Source organism: Cervus canadensis, chromosome 3 (genome assembly GCF_019320065.1).
Source record: "Cervus canadensis isolate Bull #8, Minnesota chromosome 3, ASM1932006v1, whole genome shotgun sequence".
Classification (NCBI taxonomy): Eukaryota; Metazoa; Chordata; class Mammalia; order Artiodactyla; family Cervidae; genus Cervus; species Cervus canadensis.
The window spans coordinates 66768251-66786883 of record NC_057388.1 but is presented as its reverse complement, the minus strand read 5'-3'; the positions used below and the strand labels follow the sequence as shown (position 1 = coordinate 66786883).

Sequence of the window (18633 nt, the reverse complement as noted above, 5' to 3'; positions counted from 1 at the left end):
AAATGCTGTCCTCTGCTACAGAGGATTCAGTGGTGACCTCATCATTCATTCCCTGCGGCTCTTCACGTCAACTTAGAGCCCTATCTCTGAACACAATGCCTGGGTGGATTAAAGCAAAAAAAAAAACAGAGAGAGCCAACTTTGCTCAAACTCAGATTCTCACATAACGTAGTGTACAGAATTATAATTAAACAGATATCACCTATAACAAAATACTTGGTGACATCTCACCTTAGCATTTGAAGTGTAGAATCACCCAAGTTTTTATGCAAGGCTCTCTTTTCTGTTTGTCTTTCTTTTTAACTGAAGGGTTATTGCCTATGCATTATATATTCATTATTGTTGCAGGCGTTTCAAAAGGTTGAAAAGGGCTCTCTATTTCTTCCAACTCTTTTGCAGTCTTTGCTTCTCTTACATTTTCAGTACAAGGTGATCAAGTCCATGGAAATGTGTTTGTAAGTTAAAAAACAAATTCATAAAGTTAGAGGAATGCCTTTATTTGGAGAAGGATTGGAAACAACCAAATTACTGCAGCTAGTTCCTTAGTGCTCAAAAAGCAGTTGTCCAATGCACGTGATTGCTTCTGACCGTAATGAGACTGGCATAGTGCTAACAAAAGGAAGGCTGAGCGGAGATATTAAAGAGGACCTACTTCCTCTGCTTCCCCAAGTTGCTAAGTATTATTACCCCAGGTAACTGCATTCCAGGGTCCGTACTCTTTTCCTTCTGGTAGAATTTGCCCTTTTTTGAGCCATACAGATCAAATTAACTCCAGTGAGAAACTACGTTTTCCAAAATAGACTTTCTAAGTAGCCAATTAAAAACAGAATCTCTTAAAAATAAAAATCTCCTCTTTGAAATGGTGATTGGGCCTCTGAGATAAAGAATCCCATTTGCAAGTTTAAGAGGAAAAATAAGAACTTTCCACTCTCAACCGGTTGAATAAGAACAGAGGAAAATGCAAGTTGTTCTCCTAAAAAAAAAATAATTAAAAAAATAAAAGTATACCAAATTGATTGAATCATTGTGGGAAGTTTGGCTCCATTAGTCTCTCGCTTTTCAATATGCCCCAGTTAGCAATAAAACTCAATTTATGTGAGTATGCGAGGCGATAGCTTTATTCAAATTGTCTGTTAAATTTGGTGGCACAAGAAGGAATGAAGCAAAGCTACTGTTGTGTAGTAAGGTCTTGGGTCTTACTATCTCCTCATCCTTAAGTATAATGAGAAGAGCATTACCTCCATTTAAGATTTATATAACTTTTTATGAGAAACCATCACACTAATTTAATTGACCGGCTCTTTAACATTTATAATCCTTTAAAGTGACTGGGAGATGATTACTTCTGGATGTGGTTTCTGTTTTCTCCTTCTGTGTTACCAGCTGCATGCCAACGTTACGAAACCCTGGCAAGAAAAAAAAAAAAGAAATACCTGCTAAAATAAGTTGTTGTTCTTAAAAAACAGGAGAACTAATGATAAAGAAGGATTTGCTATTAGTTTCTGTCTTTGCAGCAGTGGAAAATTGGGAGAGGATCAAACATTGTCTCTAATTTGGCCACCACCTTCTTGGTTTAATTTGAGTGTTTTTAAATGACATTTCTGACACGGTATTCGTCAGGGCTATTGATTTGTTATCTTGCAGAAATGTGATTCAAACTTTTTGGGATACAGATTGGGAAGAAGTTTCAGTAAGACCTATAATGACATCTGAAATTTCCTCCAAAAGTTGATGTGATCTGTTATCTGGAAAGCAAAGGCTTTGCCTCAGACTTTGAGATTCCCTCTCTTAGTTAATTGGTGTTAAGAGAGAAGGTCTGATAGATGCAGAAGGGCTGACAAAACTTGGGTCTGTTTTTTCCAACTAAGTGTGAACACCAAGGCTTTGGGTTTCTCTTATATTGGCTCCATCCCGAGAGCTTTGTTTGTTTTTAGTATCTAATTTTACCGTTCATTCTTAACCAACCATCAAGCCTTTTAGAAAAAGTAAACCAAAAGTAATTATTTGGAGAACACAAAGGCCATATCTATATATGAGATCAAACATTTCCACCTTTTCCTTGCTATTTACTACTGAAAAGCTCCTCTTTTTTTCCTAGCACATTCCACTTGTTTTCTTGGCAAACAAACAGCAGGGGATGTCTTTAGGCTAATTATACGGGACCATTATGGGATCCTGCAGGGACCAGGATGAAGCAAAGCTCCATCACTGCTTTAGTTTTAGGGGGAAACTAAACTTGAGTGGTGGTCAGGTCTATGCCGGCTTCTCTGTTGGCAGGTAATTCTGCTTTAGGTGTCCTTCCCTCCCACTGACCAGGAGGACCCTAGGTATCCAGAGGATGGCGTCTAGTATCTCATAGATAGGTGGTTTCTAGTGTTATTTCACAATCAACCCTTCCCTTCACCTCTGCCAGGAGGTTGAGTGTGGGTGTGAGAAGATGAGCAACAAAAAGAAAAAAAAATAGTAATCACCGAAAATATAGACTTCTCTTTTCATTTGAAAAAAATCTCAGCATAAAATCCGAGAGTCACATAAAGAAGTATGAGAAGTTCTCTGAAGACCACATGTTCTGCCCAGACTGCAAACCCAGCCCCAAGATTCTGCCAAGTCCTCCTTGCTCTCGGCAGCAGTGCGTGTTGACCTCTAAGAGGGAGGACTCTTTCAGCAGGTGACAGACACCCGATTCAGATGTCTCTTGAAAGGAACCCCAGGGATACCTCTTGCTTTAGGGATCAAATGATGTTATGGACTTTCTCTGCATCTCTCACTTGTATTTGTTCATTCTTCAGTCAGGGGACGTGGCTGCCAGATGCCTGAGACTTCTAATCGACCATGTTAGGGACCCCAGCAGACTGGGGAGGGGATGTGAAGTCAGGTCAGGGTCACGCGCCCACCCTGGAGCCAGGGGTGAATGAGGTTAGCGCCACCCAAACTGCAAGGAATGGGCTTTCTGCAGGAAAGATAGTGTCCACTAATAAAAAAACATATAGGGACGTGGTTCTGGGCACCCAACACTGAAAAATGTCCATTACATGTCTCTGTTTATACATATCAAGAATACCACTGCTTCAGGGAGCAATACTATCTCGCCATTGCTAGTCTGGGTTTACAGGAAACTTTAAAGCTGCTTTCTCTTCTTTGTTCCCTTGGGTCTAGTCTGAACCTGTACATTTGGCCTCTGCCCCTGCCCTCACATGGAGCTTCCATCACAGGACACAATGCTCCTCTCTCTTTTTTCTTTTCTCTCTTTTTTTTAAAATTTTATTTATTTATTTTTTTTTTTTTCCTTTTTTTTTTTTTTTTTATTAGTTGGAGGCTAATTACTTCACAATATTCCAGTGGGTTTTGTCATACATTGATATGAATCAGCCATAGATCCTCTCTCTTTTTTCAAAAACTTTTTATTTTGTATTGGGGTATAGCCGATTAACGATGCTATGATAGTTTTAGGTCAACAGCGGAGGGACTTAGCCATACATACAGATGTGTATCCATTCTTCCCCAAACTCTCCTCCCATCCAGGCTACCACATGACACGCAAGGCTCCCCTTATACTTCTTAACACTTGTGGGTTCCTTAAATGGTGGCCCAGTACCTGCTTTGGCTTCATCATGGGCACCCCTAGAATCCAGCACCTGTCTTCTAGAGTGGACATGGTTCTCTGTCCTTGCTGTGGTGATGATCCCTTGCATGTCTGAAGCCCGGTGCTTCATGTTGGTCAGATTGGTCCGGTCCCTCTTGGCCCCACCCGGCCCGCTCTGTCTCAGGTACTGACCAGGTACTGATGGGGAGATGGCTCATTACACTGCAAAGAATCTGCCGGCTTTGCAGCTCTGCAAAGAACCTGTGCAGAGACTGCTGCTTGGCCAACATACTTATTTACTAGCCTTCAAACAAGGGCCTGGAGAATGAAGAGGGCATGAACTTCTAGATGACAACATCGAACATGAGCTAAAGGTGCACGCTTTCCTTTCGTGTGTATAGAAAGTATTAGGACGGAAACATTCCTCTCAGGACATATTTTATATCAGCAATCATGGTTTCCTGGAAATTGATTTAACTTTTAACACCTCAGAAAGGATCTGATGTAAAACACTTAATAGCCAGGGGGAAGGACTGTATTTCCTGTCTTTCAACACCACTGTAGCTGTAAAATGCCTTTCCCCACTGACTGGGGTATATGTGTTTTTCCATACACTGTGACCTTGCCACACTCCATTCATTCATATCCTCCTTCATTCATTCACAAACATTGGAGTGTCAGGCCTTGGAAAGCCAGTTGGGGTGCAAAAATAAATAAGACCCCATCCTTGTCCCCAGGGGGCTCTCAGCCTAGTCAAAGTCTTGATAAATAAACACAGAATTTGAACATGATGGAATAGATGTTCTTAGGTACCTCTAGGGTATCAAATGGGGGCTCAGAGGAGATGATATTGTGGGGTGGGCTGGGGGGCAGGTAAGGCTTCAGAGGGGAGGCAGCCCTTAGTTTGAATCTTGTAGAATAAGCAGGAAACATGGAGGGAGTGTGATCCAGGAAGGACTATGTTGGATGACATAGGGCTTCAACTAGCATGACAAGTTTGAGAAAAAGATTCAGCAGGCTTCCCAGGTGCCTCAGTGGTAAAGAATCCGCCTGCCAAGCAGGAGATGCAAGTTCAATCCCTGGGTTGGGAAGATCCCCTGGATAAGGACATGGCAACCCACTCCAGTACTCTTGCCTGGAGAATCCCCATGGACAGAGGAGCCTGGCGGGCTACAGTCCACAGGGTCAGGAAAGAGTTGGGCACAACTTAGCGATAGATGTTCACTTTTTCAAGAGATACTACAGACTGTAGGGTATAGGGCAGGGAAAAGAGGAAAGAAACAAGACATAGGGTGGCAGGCAGAGGCCAAATCATGGAAGGTTTTTCAATTATATTAAGGAGTTTATATTTTGTCCAGTGGTAGGGGGAAAAAATGAAAAGATTTTTAAAAGGAATATATCACGATTAGGTTTGCATTTTAGGAAGATCACCCTGGTGCTAGTGGTAGTATGAGAGAGGACAATGAGGCGGCAAGACCAGCGAAGAGGCTATGGTAGTAGTTTGGGTCTGGGATGGTGAAGGCTTGAACAACGGAAGTAAAGATGGGCTTGGAGGGAAGGAGATACTTTAAAACACAATACATTAAAAGATATCAGGAAGTGGCAGAGACATGGCAGGATAAATGCCTGGTTTTAATGTTGGGTGATGGAGTTTATGGTAAAGTCATTGAACAGTCTGGGGAATTAATAGGTTTATTAATAGGTTTGGGGATTAAGGTATCAACTCAGTTTTCCATCCATCTAGTTGGTATTGAAAGAGGGACATCCAGGTGCAGATGTCTAGGAAGGTGGCTGATATATGAACTTTGAGCTCAAGAGAAGTCTGAGCTAAAGATACACATTTGAGAGTTGTTTATCATAGAAAGAGTGACTAAACTGTGTGTGTGTGTGTGTGTGTGTGTGTGTGTGTGTGTGTGTGTGTGTGTGTGTGATTGCTTAGGGCAGACATGTGGAGTGACCAGGGAAGAGGGCTAAGGACCGACCCTGGAGAACTCCAGCTCTCAATGAGAATTGGCAGGGGCTGTCAGAGGACAGAGAGGGTAAGGGCAGACGAGGAGCATGTGCAGTCACAGAAATACAGGTAGCGTGCATTTTAAACAGAAAGGAATGGTGAACTGTGCCGTGGAGAAGGAAGGTGAGATGTAGACCAGCAGATGGTCGCTGGGTTTGTCCATGAAAATTTCTTCAGTGATGTTGCCTGAATCATATCAGAAGGACTGAGGACTGAAAAGTGAATGGAAGGTGGGAAAGTAGGGATATTGAAGTCAGATTATTTATGTTGCTTATTTAAATCTGAGTTCTTGCTCCCAGATTGTAAGCTCCAGGGGTGCAGGGACATCAGTGATCTTGGTCAACATTATAACTGTAGTACTGAGCACAGTACTTAATACCAGCCACTTAATAAATATTTGGTGAATGAGAAGAAAGAGCACAGTGGTAGATAAGGGGCATAAAGGACGATGGAAACTTCTTACTTTGTTTACTAAATTTGAGGAAAAATAGACAAGAGCTTGAAAAAACATACATGAAGCAAGGTTTCAGAGAAAGTATGAAAAGACAGACTTCTGCCATGAATATTACAATATAAATTGGGCATTTCCTCTAGCTTTCTAGAAATCATCCCCCACCAAAATCAACACAAGGAAAAAAAAAAAACCTCCCACAAACTCCCAAGCAACAGTTTTGATGAAACTAAGGTACCAATGGAGGAGATGCAGGTTCTATCCTTGGGTTGGGAAGATCTCCTGGAGAAGGGAAATGGCAACCCACTCCAGTATTCTTGCCTGGGAAATCCCATGGACGGAGGAGCCTGGTGGTCCATGGGGTCACAAAAGAGTCGGACTCGACTGAGCAACTAACACTTTCACTTTCAAGGTACTATAAATTCCCTGGGCATTGGTAACAGAAAGGAGGAGAGTTTATGAAAATGTAGAGACTGTAAGTCTCAGAAGAGCCAGCAAAGGTAAAGTGGGCATCCCTTTATGTGCAAACCCTCAAACCCTCATTGCAGCAGGATGCATATCTAGGAGGGAGAGGTATTCCTGGACTTTGCTTTTAAGAATCAGAGGAAGCGGGACTGAATAAGAAGTCACACAGAAAGGCTGTATATCTAGGAAAGAGAATTTAAAGTGTCAGCGATTTTTAGTGTATCACAGACTTCTACAACAGTCACCACAATTCATTTGTGAGTGATTAACCCACAAGGAGAGAACAGGTTTTGATCTGATGTGTCCCAACTGTGTCTAGTACGAGTTGTAATGAGTAAGTTAAATAACATACTAAACATACTAGTCTAGTAATACTTATGGATTCCTAAAAGTTTGTATTGTCTCAGTTCAGTTCAGTAGCTCAGTCATGTCCGACTGCTGGCGACCTCATGGACTGCAGCATGCCAGGCCTCCCTGTCCATCACCACCTCCCAAAGTTTACTCAAACTCATGTCTATTGAGCCGGTGATGCCATCCAACCATCTCATCCTCTGTCGTCCCCTTCTCCTCCTGCCCTCAATCTTTCCCAGCATCAGGGTCTTTTCAAATGAGTCAGTTCTTTGCAACACCATGGACTGTAGCCTGCCAGGCTTCTCTATCCATGTAATTGTCCAGTCAAGAATATTGGAGTGGGTCGCCATGCCCTCCTCCAAGGGATCTTCCTGACCCAAGGATTGAATCCATGTCTCCTGCATTGCAGGCAGATTCTTCATTACTGATTATTCAGAAACACACCAGTATAACACTCCTCCCATCATGAATTGTGTGCTATTTTTCATGCAAAGAGGTAATAAATTAGAGGGATTGCCTTACCTACATAGATTTGGTGTTATCTTGCATGAGTTAGCTGCTAGATTATCACATTTTGGCAGATGGCAGATTATTGTCAAAAAGCATAGAAATGAACAGATTATTGGATAGTATTGGTGGAGATTTATATGTGAGATGATGCTTAATCATTTTAATAAAGATGAATTTGTGGTTCATCCCCCCCCCCCAAAAAAAAAGTTCATTTTCACTCCAAGAAGAAACATGTGCCTTCAGCAGTCACTTCTATTTTTCCTCAGTCACCTTCTCCTCCAGCCCTAGGCAGCCACTAATCTACTTTCTCTGGACATTTTATGTAAAAATGAAGTCATACAATATGTGGCCTTTCATGACTGGCTTTTTTCACTTAATGTTTCCAAGATTCATCCACATTGTAGCGCTTGTCAGTATTCATTCCTTTTTTTACAGTTTTCCATTGTATGACCATATATTTCCATTCATCACTTGATGGATATTTAAGTTGCTTATGCTTTTTGGGTGTTGTGAGTAATGCTGCTATGAACAGTGTACACATGTTTGTGTGGAGTTATGTTTTCATCTCTCTTGGTGTATGTGTAGGAGTGGAATTGCTGGATCATATGGTAATTCTGTGTTTAGTCTTTTAAGGAACTGCCAGACTATTTTCCTACTAGCTGCACCATTTTACATTCTAACTACCAATACGTGAAGGTTCTAATTTCTATACATCCTTTGGCAAAATATTATTTTCCATGTGTTTGATTATAGTCACCCTAGTGGGTGTGAAATTGTATCTCACTGTGACTTTAATTTGTGTTTTGCTGATGACCAATAGCATTGAGCATTTTTCATTTGTTTACTGGCCATTTGTGTATCTTCTTTGGATAAATGTCTAGTCAGATCCTTCGCTTGTTTAAAAACTGGGTTATTTGTCTTTTTATTATTTAGTTGTAGGTGTTCTGTATACAACCTGTTAAGAGGTAGAAGTTTGTTTTCAGATGTATAATTTGTAACTATTTTCTCCCTCTGGGTTTATTTTTAGTAAATAGTTTTAGCCACTGCAGAAAGCCTTTTGAAAAGAATGAAAGAGAATTGCTGGGATACCAGCTATATCTATGGTCACTATGCAATTCTTATATGTGGCTTTAGGTTTAGGAAGAATGTAAAATGTACTTGCTGCATAGGAAGTCAGTCATGAATTTCTTTCTGTTTCCCATTTGGTGGTAATACAAGAAGGGGATGAAATTTGCACCATGTATTGCTCCTGATATTCTACATTAGTCTTAGTGTATTCCCCCAAGTTTTGGAGCTGATTTAGGGCCACTCTGATAGAACAGCTAGACTTCGTGCTTTAGATTCGAGAGGCATTTGAAAGAATTCTAGTATTGAATGTAAGACCTTTCCAAAGTTCACCCTTAACTTAGTTCCCTTTAAAGGAATTAAAAGTCTTGTTTACTCTGTTGTTTCAGTTCATTCTTTTAGAGAAAATGTAATTATTTCCAGTTATTTAAAATCAAGGTCCCCAAACAAGCTTTATATATGGCTCTCTTTTGACAGCGTCACATACTTTAGCGGTGCCATCACCCTTCATGATTCACCTCTCATTACATGGGCCGAAGCAATTTGAGTTCCTTATGGAGATTTACATACTACAAATGTTGCCTGATACATGTAGGTATTCAGCTGCCTTTTAGTCTAACTCTGTGAGTACCAGGAACCAAGGAGTGTGGGGACTCAAGCTTAAAGATGGTTTCCTGCAGTTCCTCTTATGAATTATAGTAATACACTGGTAAGTGCATGTTAACATATGTAATCTTTTTATGCTCTTTTGTATTTTCCAAATGTTCTAGAATTAACATGTATTATTTTATAATTAAGTAATTATTTAAAAATTTGGCCCTTTATTTATTATACCGTTAGTATTTCTTGTTATAGAAAACACAGAAACTACATATAAGCAAAAAAGAGCAAAATAAGTGTCACTCATCATTCTACCATACAGGGATGATCATTATTAGCACTTTAGTATTATTAAACTTTGTGTGGTTTCTTCCAGAAAAATTAAGAAAAATTACTACTGGTTTGTAACCTTTTCTGGTAACAGTACCTTTTGACTCTTTCTCTGTACAGTCAACACATTACAAATATGGAGAAAACCTTCTAATCCATAGCCATATTTAACAAATGAACTTTATTAAATAATCAGGGTAAGTTATTTACTGTATTTTATGCATGAAGAGATGGAGATGGAGAGAATTTAATTAACCTCCTTAACTGCTCAAACTAAAAAGTAACAAATGGAACTAATATTTGCATTTTGACTTGAAATCTAGTATTCTTTTCACTCCTGTGCTGACTTAGGCTGGTGGCACTCTAGATTCTGAATCATCAAGGCAGGAAATGATAACAGATCTTAATTAAGGACATTCCTGAGTCTGAGTAAACAAAAAAATGTTGAATTGAATTATGTAGCCATGAAATTATGTTGCTGGTGAAAGAAATTTTGTGGGGTTTTTTTGGTGCCTCATTAGTTGCTAATTAATTGCTACCATGTGAATACCTTAATTCTGTAAATATTTTATGAATAAAGAAGAAAATGATGTATAAACAAAGGAAAGGATGAATATGACTCTGAACATTAGATAATAAAATGATTATCCAAAAAGTACACAGCAGGTTAGAGAGGTGAACTGAAGCTCTCAAGATGGTATGTAACACAGATGAAGGCAAAGTTCACCACTTGGGATCTCCCAGTCTTCTGTGTGTCTGTGGAACACTTGCACCATGAGGGACATCAACTTGTCTCCATGCTAAGCTCAGTCATGACAATGCCTTGATGGCTTTGTGGTGGCTAGTAGCTTCTGTATCTGTGCAGGCACTGACAGTAAGGATCCATTCTGCAGTGTTTCATCATACTTCACGATGCCACATGTACCAAGAGTGAAGTTGGCTACATTCTGTTCTCATGTACTTATCCTTCTTTGCACCCAGAAAGGCACTTACGTTCTTGTCATATTGTTTTAAGACATAGCTTAATGGCAAGTATGACTAAAGGTGCACTAGTATGGTGAAGCCATTGGAAAACACCAATGAGATTCTTTAGCAGGAGAATACTATCTGAAACAGAGGTTGGCAAACTGTGACCAACAGGTCAAACATTGCCTGCCCCCTGTTTTTGTAAGCGAACTCTTTTGTTGGCACATAGCCATGCACTTTCTGTGACATACTGTCTATAGATGCATATGTGCTCTGGTGCTGGAGTTTAGTGACTGCACAGAGACTGCAGGGTTAGTAAACCTGAAGATACCTACTCTCTGACCCTTCATGGAAATGTTTGCCCATCCATGATCGAGAACAAGGGTATGGAAAAGGGAGAAGAATCCAACTTCCATTTCAGCTCCAGGCATTGCAATTTTTAAAGAGGTAAAGTCAGTGGAAGCATGCATGGAGGAAATTTACCACCATGGGGTGGGAACTCAACATTAAGTCTCATTTGATATGATTTAGACTTTTTAAAAATGTATTTATTTATTTGCCTGCCTCATGTGTGTAGTTGTGTGCATGGGACCTTCCCTGTGTCACGTGGTACCTTTTGTTGCTGTGAGGGGGCTTAGTTGCTAGGAAGCATGTGGGATACTGGTTCCAAGACCAGGGAACAAACCTGCATCCCCTGCATTGCAAGGCGGATTCTTAGCCACTGGAGCAACAGATTGAGACATTCCAACTTGGAAAAGAGAAGCATTAAAGATGGGGAAGGGAGCTGAAGGAGAGTGGAAGATTCTTAGCTGAATTGAAGTGCTGAAAGAATGCTGAATGGAAGGATGTTGTGCCATGAGTAGAATCATAGTGACTTCCAGGCAGACTAGTGGACTCTCTAATGATGAAGAATTTAAAAATGTAGCACAGTGGCCTGAGAGGTAAGGCTTCCTTGTCAGAGTTTAAAGCGCTCATGGCTGGACTGGATGATGACACAATGGGGACATCCATGAGGAGATTCAGGAATAAGTAGTCACTGTTTGGGGGATGTTTTACTGTCTATCATAATTTCTTTATATACATCACCTCTAATCCTCATAAATAACCTTATATTATAATGAACCTCACTTGGTGGATGAGGAAACAATTTAGAGAGTAAAACATTTGCTCAAACTCAAAATGCTGGTAAATGTCAGATCTGTAGTCAGATAGGTTGGTCAATGTATTCCTTAAATACAATACATTTTTTGTAGATATTTTTGAAGACAGAAAAGGAAAAAGAAAAATATGACAGATATTTCTGCCAACTGAAATTTACAATGTCAGTTTTGGGTTGTGAAAACATCTATGATAATTATCTCTAAGCTAGTTATATTAATTATACAATTATAGCTTTATAATTTTAAATACCTTTAAAAATGATATAATTAATATATATCATGAAATTTTATAATTTTAATAATATTTGAGAACATAATCTTTTCAACTACTAGGATCTCCATTTTCCTTCTACCTGTTGTAACTAATATTCTTAGGTTCTCCATGAGGCTGTCTGGTCACAAACTGATTTTGGAGGGTCTAAAATATGTACATATTGTTTATTTTCATTGACAAGTTAATCATCCAGCCCATTGCTTTCCTTTGCTTGTTCCTGGTACTCTTTGCATAGCCCTGTTCTAATGGATTCAGTAAAAAGAACAAGATCTTACATTATTGAACAAGGCCTTTTCTCGTAGTTATACAGTTTATTTAGGGTGCCTAGAAAATTGGAAATGACCACTTCAACAGTTTTTTGTTTTTTTTGTTTTTTCTTTTTTTGATTATGCCATGTAGCATGTGGGATCTTAGTTCCCTGACCAGGGATTAAACCCAGGCTCCCTACAGTGGAAGCACAGAGTCTTAACCACTGGACCACCAGAGAAGTCCAACATTTTTGCATCATAATTTTTTATATTTTCCTCTCTTCCTTTCCTCATTTTACTTTCCATTTTTCATCTTGAAATGGTTGTATAAGCTGTACTTGACTGGTGGTCAACATACCTGACTGAAGTTGTTCATGTTTTCTCAACCCATTTCCTTCCATCCTCTCTGCAGTCTTGCCAGACAAAGTTTTGCAGACGCACAATGATTCTGGTTAATGTCTCTACCTTAATGATATGGGAAATGAGAGTTTGCTGTTTTTCCCACGATGAACAGAGCAATCCCAAAAGAGAACTCAAAGTTATGGGTCATTTTCTGAACTAAAATGCTGATCAGATTAAGCTGGTTGTTTCAGTGACTTTTGCTGTTCTTGTTGATGAGAATTGTGCCTCCTGCTGGGTGATGACCTCCCCCCCCACCCTGCACCACAATGTGTTCATGGGGGTCCCATGGGTGAGGGGTTCACACATGCCTTCCCAGACAAATGGCAGCCTCAGTTTTTCTTTCCTTCTACCCTGCTGCCCTTATTCTGGGATTCTGCTGGGTCCCCCAAACATCCCACGTACCAGCCATTTCTGCTGGCTTCTTTGGTTATGACCCTAGTGCCACTGTTGATGAAAGGAAGTCTGTGAGATGCCAGGCCCAGGGACACAGTGGGGTGACACTGACTCTTCTCTGTGCCCTCTCTATTGAAGTGTCACCAAAGCCACGTGTCCCCAATACCCTTCAGAGATTTTGGCAAAGCCGTTTGTATTAGTTTGCTAGGGCTGATGTAACAAATTCCACAACCCGGGCTGCTTTAACAACAGAAACTTACTGTCTCACTGTTCTGAAATCAAGGTGTTGACAGGATTGTTTGTTCTGAGGACTATGAGGGAGAATCTGTTCTCTGCCTCTCTCCTAGCTTCTGGTAGTTTGCTGGCAATTTGGGGGTGCTCCTTGGCTTATGAAGTATCATCCTCATTCCTGTCTTCGTGTTCACACAGTGTTCTCTGTGTGTGTGTGTCTCTGTGTTCGTATTCCCCCTTTTCATAAGGACACTGTTCATATTACATTAGAGCCCACCCTACTCCAGCATGACTGCATCTTAACTCCATTTTGTTCAGTTGCTAAGACTCTGCGACTCCGTGGACTCCAGCACACCAGGCTCCCCTGTCCTTCGCTCTCTCCCAGAGTTTGCTCAAACTCATGTCCACTGAGTTGGTGATGCCATCCAGCCATCTCACCCTCTGTTGTCCCCCTTCTCCCTGTGCCTTCAATCTTTCCTAGCATCAGGGTCTTTTCCAGTGAGTCAGCTCTTCTCATCAGGCAGTCAAAGTATTGGAGCTTCAGCTTCAGCATTAGTCCTTCAGTAAATATTCAGGGTTGGTTTCCTTCATGAATTACATTTACAAGACCTGGTTTCTAAATTCTGAGACACTGAACGTTAAGACTTGACCATGAAGGATACGTTCGGCCCATAACACGATCCTTCAAGGTTTTCTGAGTTTTTTTCTTCATAAGAATTGAAAGAGACCCTTTGGTCATAGGATTGTGACCAAAGTCAGGTAAATACGATACCACAGATGAATCACTTTGTGAATGGAAAAGTGCTCTCCAGATGGTAGCTATTACTAAGGGATAATGCTGATATGTTTGCTTATAGGCGCTATAGGCTCCCCTTGAGAGATCAGTGTGGAGAAACACTAGAGAAAACTCTTCAAGTCCTTCATCCTTTCATCACAGCTAGAAAGACAGGGATGGTCATTACATTTTCTCCCTGTTGGAAATTGTTGATCTTATAAGGGAGCTGGTAACAAAGTAAGAGACATGACTAGCACTTACCTTCCTTCCAGTCTGGGGACTGGTTACTACCTTGCCCCAAAGAAAATGAACTATAGCAGTCTCTGAATCCAACATTTTTGAAATACTTAGTATTTGACTTATTGTGATCTCCTTGCAGAGTGGGAGCAGAGTCACAGGATTTGGAAGGAGAATCAGAGATCCTGTATTTAGACTAGATTGGTTTCAGCACTTTTGATGTTGCTCCCTTGATGAGCACAGGGGCCTGAGATCCCACACCTCATTAAAGAGCTTTTTGTTTGTTTTACTCTTTTATTTTTTCATAATTCCTCACAGTGCAGTGCCCTCTAAAGAGTCAGTGGGCTTTCTCTGAGTGCTGTTGATCAGTTTTGCTTTTCTTCTCTGTTTTTACTAGTTTGCATGTCGTTCATTATATTTTAATACTTTATTTACTTGGCCGTTTATTCCACTGACCTCGAGAACCTTTTGAAGCTGAGGCATGTGTACTACTCACATTCATATCTAGAACAGTGGTTCTTAGAGTTTAGGAGGCATCAGAATCACCTGAGGACTTGTTTATCCACACATTCCTGGCCCATCTCAGACTTTCTGGTTCAGGAGGTGTGGCTTAGGGCTGAAGATTTGTAGTTCTTTTAAGTTTCCAGGTGTTGCTGATGCTGCTGACCTGGTGGGGGGTGGGGGGGGTGAGGGTCACATTTCGAGAACCCGTGATGGAGAGCAGTTGCTGGCAAATGATAAGTGCACAATGATCATTTCTGGATGCATGAATTCATGATTGAAGGTGAGGAACATTATCTTTTACATGATACTAGAAGGAGATGGCTTATCTGCCCCTTTTGCTTTTCTAGAGTGATGAGGATAAAACGAGATCGTTTACTGAAGGCACTCTGAAAGCTGCTACACCTTTGGCATGTCCTGTTAACGCCTGTTCCTCAGTCCTGAGACTGTTGTGGGAGTGGGTTCAGGGTTTCTTGAACGTGGTAACAGAGGAGACAAACCTTGAGTTTCTCTACTTACCGTTTTGGGGCAAAAATTGTCAAAAACTCTGTATTTACTACTTCAAAGAGAGTTGCACAAGCTGGTTTTCTGTTATCTTTCACTGACACAAGGCTTTAAGTTCAGTTTAGCCCTTTTAAGTGGAGAACTGACTTCTTATATACTTTTCTAGCTTAACCAGATCAATCATAAATTAGTAATACCATAAGCCAAGAAAAATAGTAATTGGTTGAAAAACATTTAACCTATTTGCTTAAATGCAAATTAAATGAAAATTACATTCATGCAGTCATGTGTTCCATAAAGATTTCCATGAAAGCTTCTGATTAATTTCACGGAAAATAGAAATATGGCCTGTTTCAAACAAGTTATTACATATATATTGATTGCTATAATGGTAACACTGTTGTGTTAGCAATTCATTTGCAGCACATGCAGCACATGTTTCCTTGAGTCTGGGTGGCGTTCATACCTGTTTTCTAAATCACTTGAAAACTGAGATGGTTGAAAATGGATTAGCTGCAAAGGAAGGCGTGTAGAGTCAGCAGGAAACCTAATTGAATTGTGGAGAAAGAAACCATAGAAGTCATTGATTCCTTTTTTTTTTTTCTTTTTGGCCTTGCCTCACAGCATGAGGAATCTTAGTTCCCTGATCAGAGATCGAACCTGGGTCCTGGCAATTGGTTAGTTCTTGACAGTGAATTGGCGGTAGGACAGTGAATTGGTGGTAGAAAAAGGGAAGAAGTTAATGGGAAAAAAGGGGGGGATCAAAACTTTAAGAGAAAGAACTTCTTAATCAAAGTCAGGAAGAGTATACTCGGAATCTCAAATGTAAGGGAGCGTCTTAGAATGAAAGTGCTCTACTTCTTTTGAGTCAAGAGAAAGTGAAGGTCAACAAGGAAGATGGTGACAGTTTTACCTTGTCAAAGTTTAGAGACCTCATCTAAGCCTCATTTTATGGCAGAGGAAACAGAAGTCCAGAGAGATGCAGTTACCTGTCTAAGCTCACCTTGTACAAGGTCAGTCCAGGTCTCGTAACAGTTTGTAGTTGTCCGGCTTCACCTCTCTCTCTCATTTCCCTCTCTCATTTCCACTTCCCAACAACCTCCCTCTCTCATTTCCACTTCCCAACAACCACACTTTTGTTTGCTTAGCACATTAAGCAGTTGTTTACTAGACATTGTTGATTGTTGTGGAAAAGAAAAAGAGTGAGGAGAAAGTAGTAAAAGTAAATTCAATTTAGATGAGAAACAATTTAAATGCTTAATTGGTTGAAAATAAATCAAGAACAGGTGGTGCTCTATTCTGTTAGGCATCTTCAAATGGAAGTCTGGATGTTATTTTGCATTCAAAATGAAAAATGAAGAAATCTTTGAGTGTAAAGACACATCACAACATGCAAGGTGTGGAGATTATATGAAGAAATCCAGTTTGGACTGGAGAGAACATTGAAGTAGATTCCAGTCGCACAGCTGCTATTTGCTGTACATAGACTCATGTAGATTGCATCAGTGTTAGTAGTCAGGTTTCCATATGGTTGCAAAATTGTGGCATATTTGGTCTCATCCAGCAAAACAATGACTCAGTAGAAAGAATATACCAGATATCAGGAAAGCTGGGTCTCAGTACTGGTTCTTTCCCTAACCTGGGGACTCTGCATAAGTTATGTGATTTTTCTGGGTTTTAGTTTCCTTGTCAAACATGGCCGTATGAATGCTTGTTTTTCCTACCCCAGAGTAACGAGGCCAAGTGAGATCATGTTTTTTTTTGTTTTTTTTTTTAATATATATTTATTTATTTATTTGACTGCATGAGGTCTTAGTTACAGCACATGGGATCTTGTTCCCTGACCAGGGTTTGAACCCGGGCCCCCTGCATTGGAAGCACAGAGTCTTAGCCACTGAACCACCAGGGAAGTCCCCGAGATCATGTTTTTTTAATGAAAAAAAGATGTTTTAAATTCCACGAACTTCCAAAGAAATGGAGCCCCTGAAAGGAGAGATGGCAATCTGCTAATGATTCTTTCATACAGGAAAGCACACTGATGGACTTCAGAAATACAGAAGTGAGTTTGGCACAGTTTGGGAACACAGGATGTAAAGAGCAAAACTGCACCACATGACTGGGTATGAACACACAATTGGACTGTTTAGAGGCAGTCGGGGGGAGAGATGGTATAGAGAGAGAGAGATGGGAAGGAAAGGGAAAAGGGATAATTAGCCAGAAGGCAAAAGGTCCAGAGATATACTGAAAGTGGGCACCTGATAGAATTTTCAAGAATAGTTCTGTGTGATACGTACTACACAGTTGTTGGTCTGCAGTACAGCAGTACAATCCTCTACTTATGACCTTCAGTTAAAGTTTTTCAAAACATAAGAGCTTGAAATGAAGGTTGGAAGGGGCTGGGTTGGGGACAGTCTAGGAGGGGAAAAAGAAGTTAAAAAGTACAAAAAGCAGAGAACAAAATTAAGTATGATTTGAAATAGAAATGAACATAGAACATAAGTTTCCTCCCAGAACATAAAGAGATCTTGGGTAGGCATTCCAGAGAGTACAGAATAGGAGGCTGGACCAGTTTTATGGACCTTAAGGGACAAACTGACCTAAGATGATATGCAGATAAGGAACATAAAAGCCTTGGGGAGACAGCAAAGCAACAACAGAATATAAGTTCTTAGCATGCTCTGAGGAGTCAGGACAAATATCTGGATAATTCAAAATAAATTGAAAAATCCAAGCCTCTATGCTTCTATTATGTAGCTGCTCTAGAAAAAAGTTTAGTTTCTAACTTTCTGTCTTAAACTCTGTCAAGAAGCAAACTTGTAGGACCTGTAAGGCAAGCAAACATGCACCTTCCCTTTCTTGGTGTCAAAAAAAGAGAACAAATTTGAAGTGATTCTGATATTCATGACTGTGAGGGTAGAGTCAAGTTTTCAAATTCAGTTTTCAGTGTTTTCTGGTTCTCAGAATCTGCAAACTGGGCTGGTGTTTTAAACCTGGGGTCAGAGTTGGAGTTTAATTTGCATATCCAACTTAGAGAATTTCAAGGTTTCCACGCCTGGTCTTGAGGTTTGATTGTTATCTAGTCTCTAGTGCTTGAGTGAGAGAGAGGAAAAGATAGGGAACTGGAGACCCGTGTTTTGTCTTTCTTCTTTTGAACACTGCTGGAAGCAGCTAAAGCTTTCTCCATAGTAACCTCCATCCTTGATCCTCAAAGTGTGGTCTGAGGACCAGCAGTATCAACATTATCTAGGAGCTTGTTAGAAAAGCAGCATTTCAGTACTCCACCTGAGACCCACTGAATTGAAACTTGCATTGTAGCAGGATCCTCAAGTGAGATTCTTATGGATGTAATGTTTGAGAAGCACTCATTTAGGAAGTGTTATAATACCAATCCATTTGTTAGGTGATGCAGAGTGACCACTGAGGAAGGAAAAGGGCAACACTGCTGCTATTAGACATTTCCTGAGGGTTTTAGTTGTGAATTCAGTGTGAATTATGCAGTTTAGGAATAGAGAAGGGGCAGTAGGGACTTGACTACACTTGTGACCCTATAATGGCTTATTAAAAGCCCAAGTTGGT

At 40.4% G+C, this 18633-nt stretch overlaps 1 long non-coding RNA gene and 1 other non-coding gene across 3 annotated transcripts in view; one reads left to right on the top strand and one right to left on the bottom strand.

The window, feature by feature from the left end:
• The window catches only part of LOC122438481, a 171939-nt gene that overhangs the window by 96163 nt on the left and 57143 nt on the right, over window positions 1–18633 (top strand). The gene's annotated exons all lie outside the window — the stretch shown is intronic.
• On the bottom strand, window positions 16894–16966 carry TRNAG-UCC. The gene has a single exon. It is a non-coding gene; the product is annotated as a tRNA-Gly (tRNA).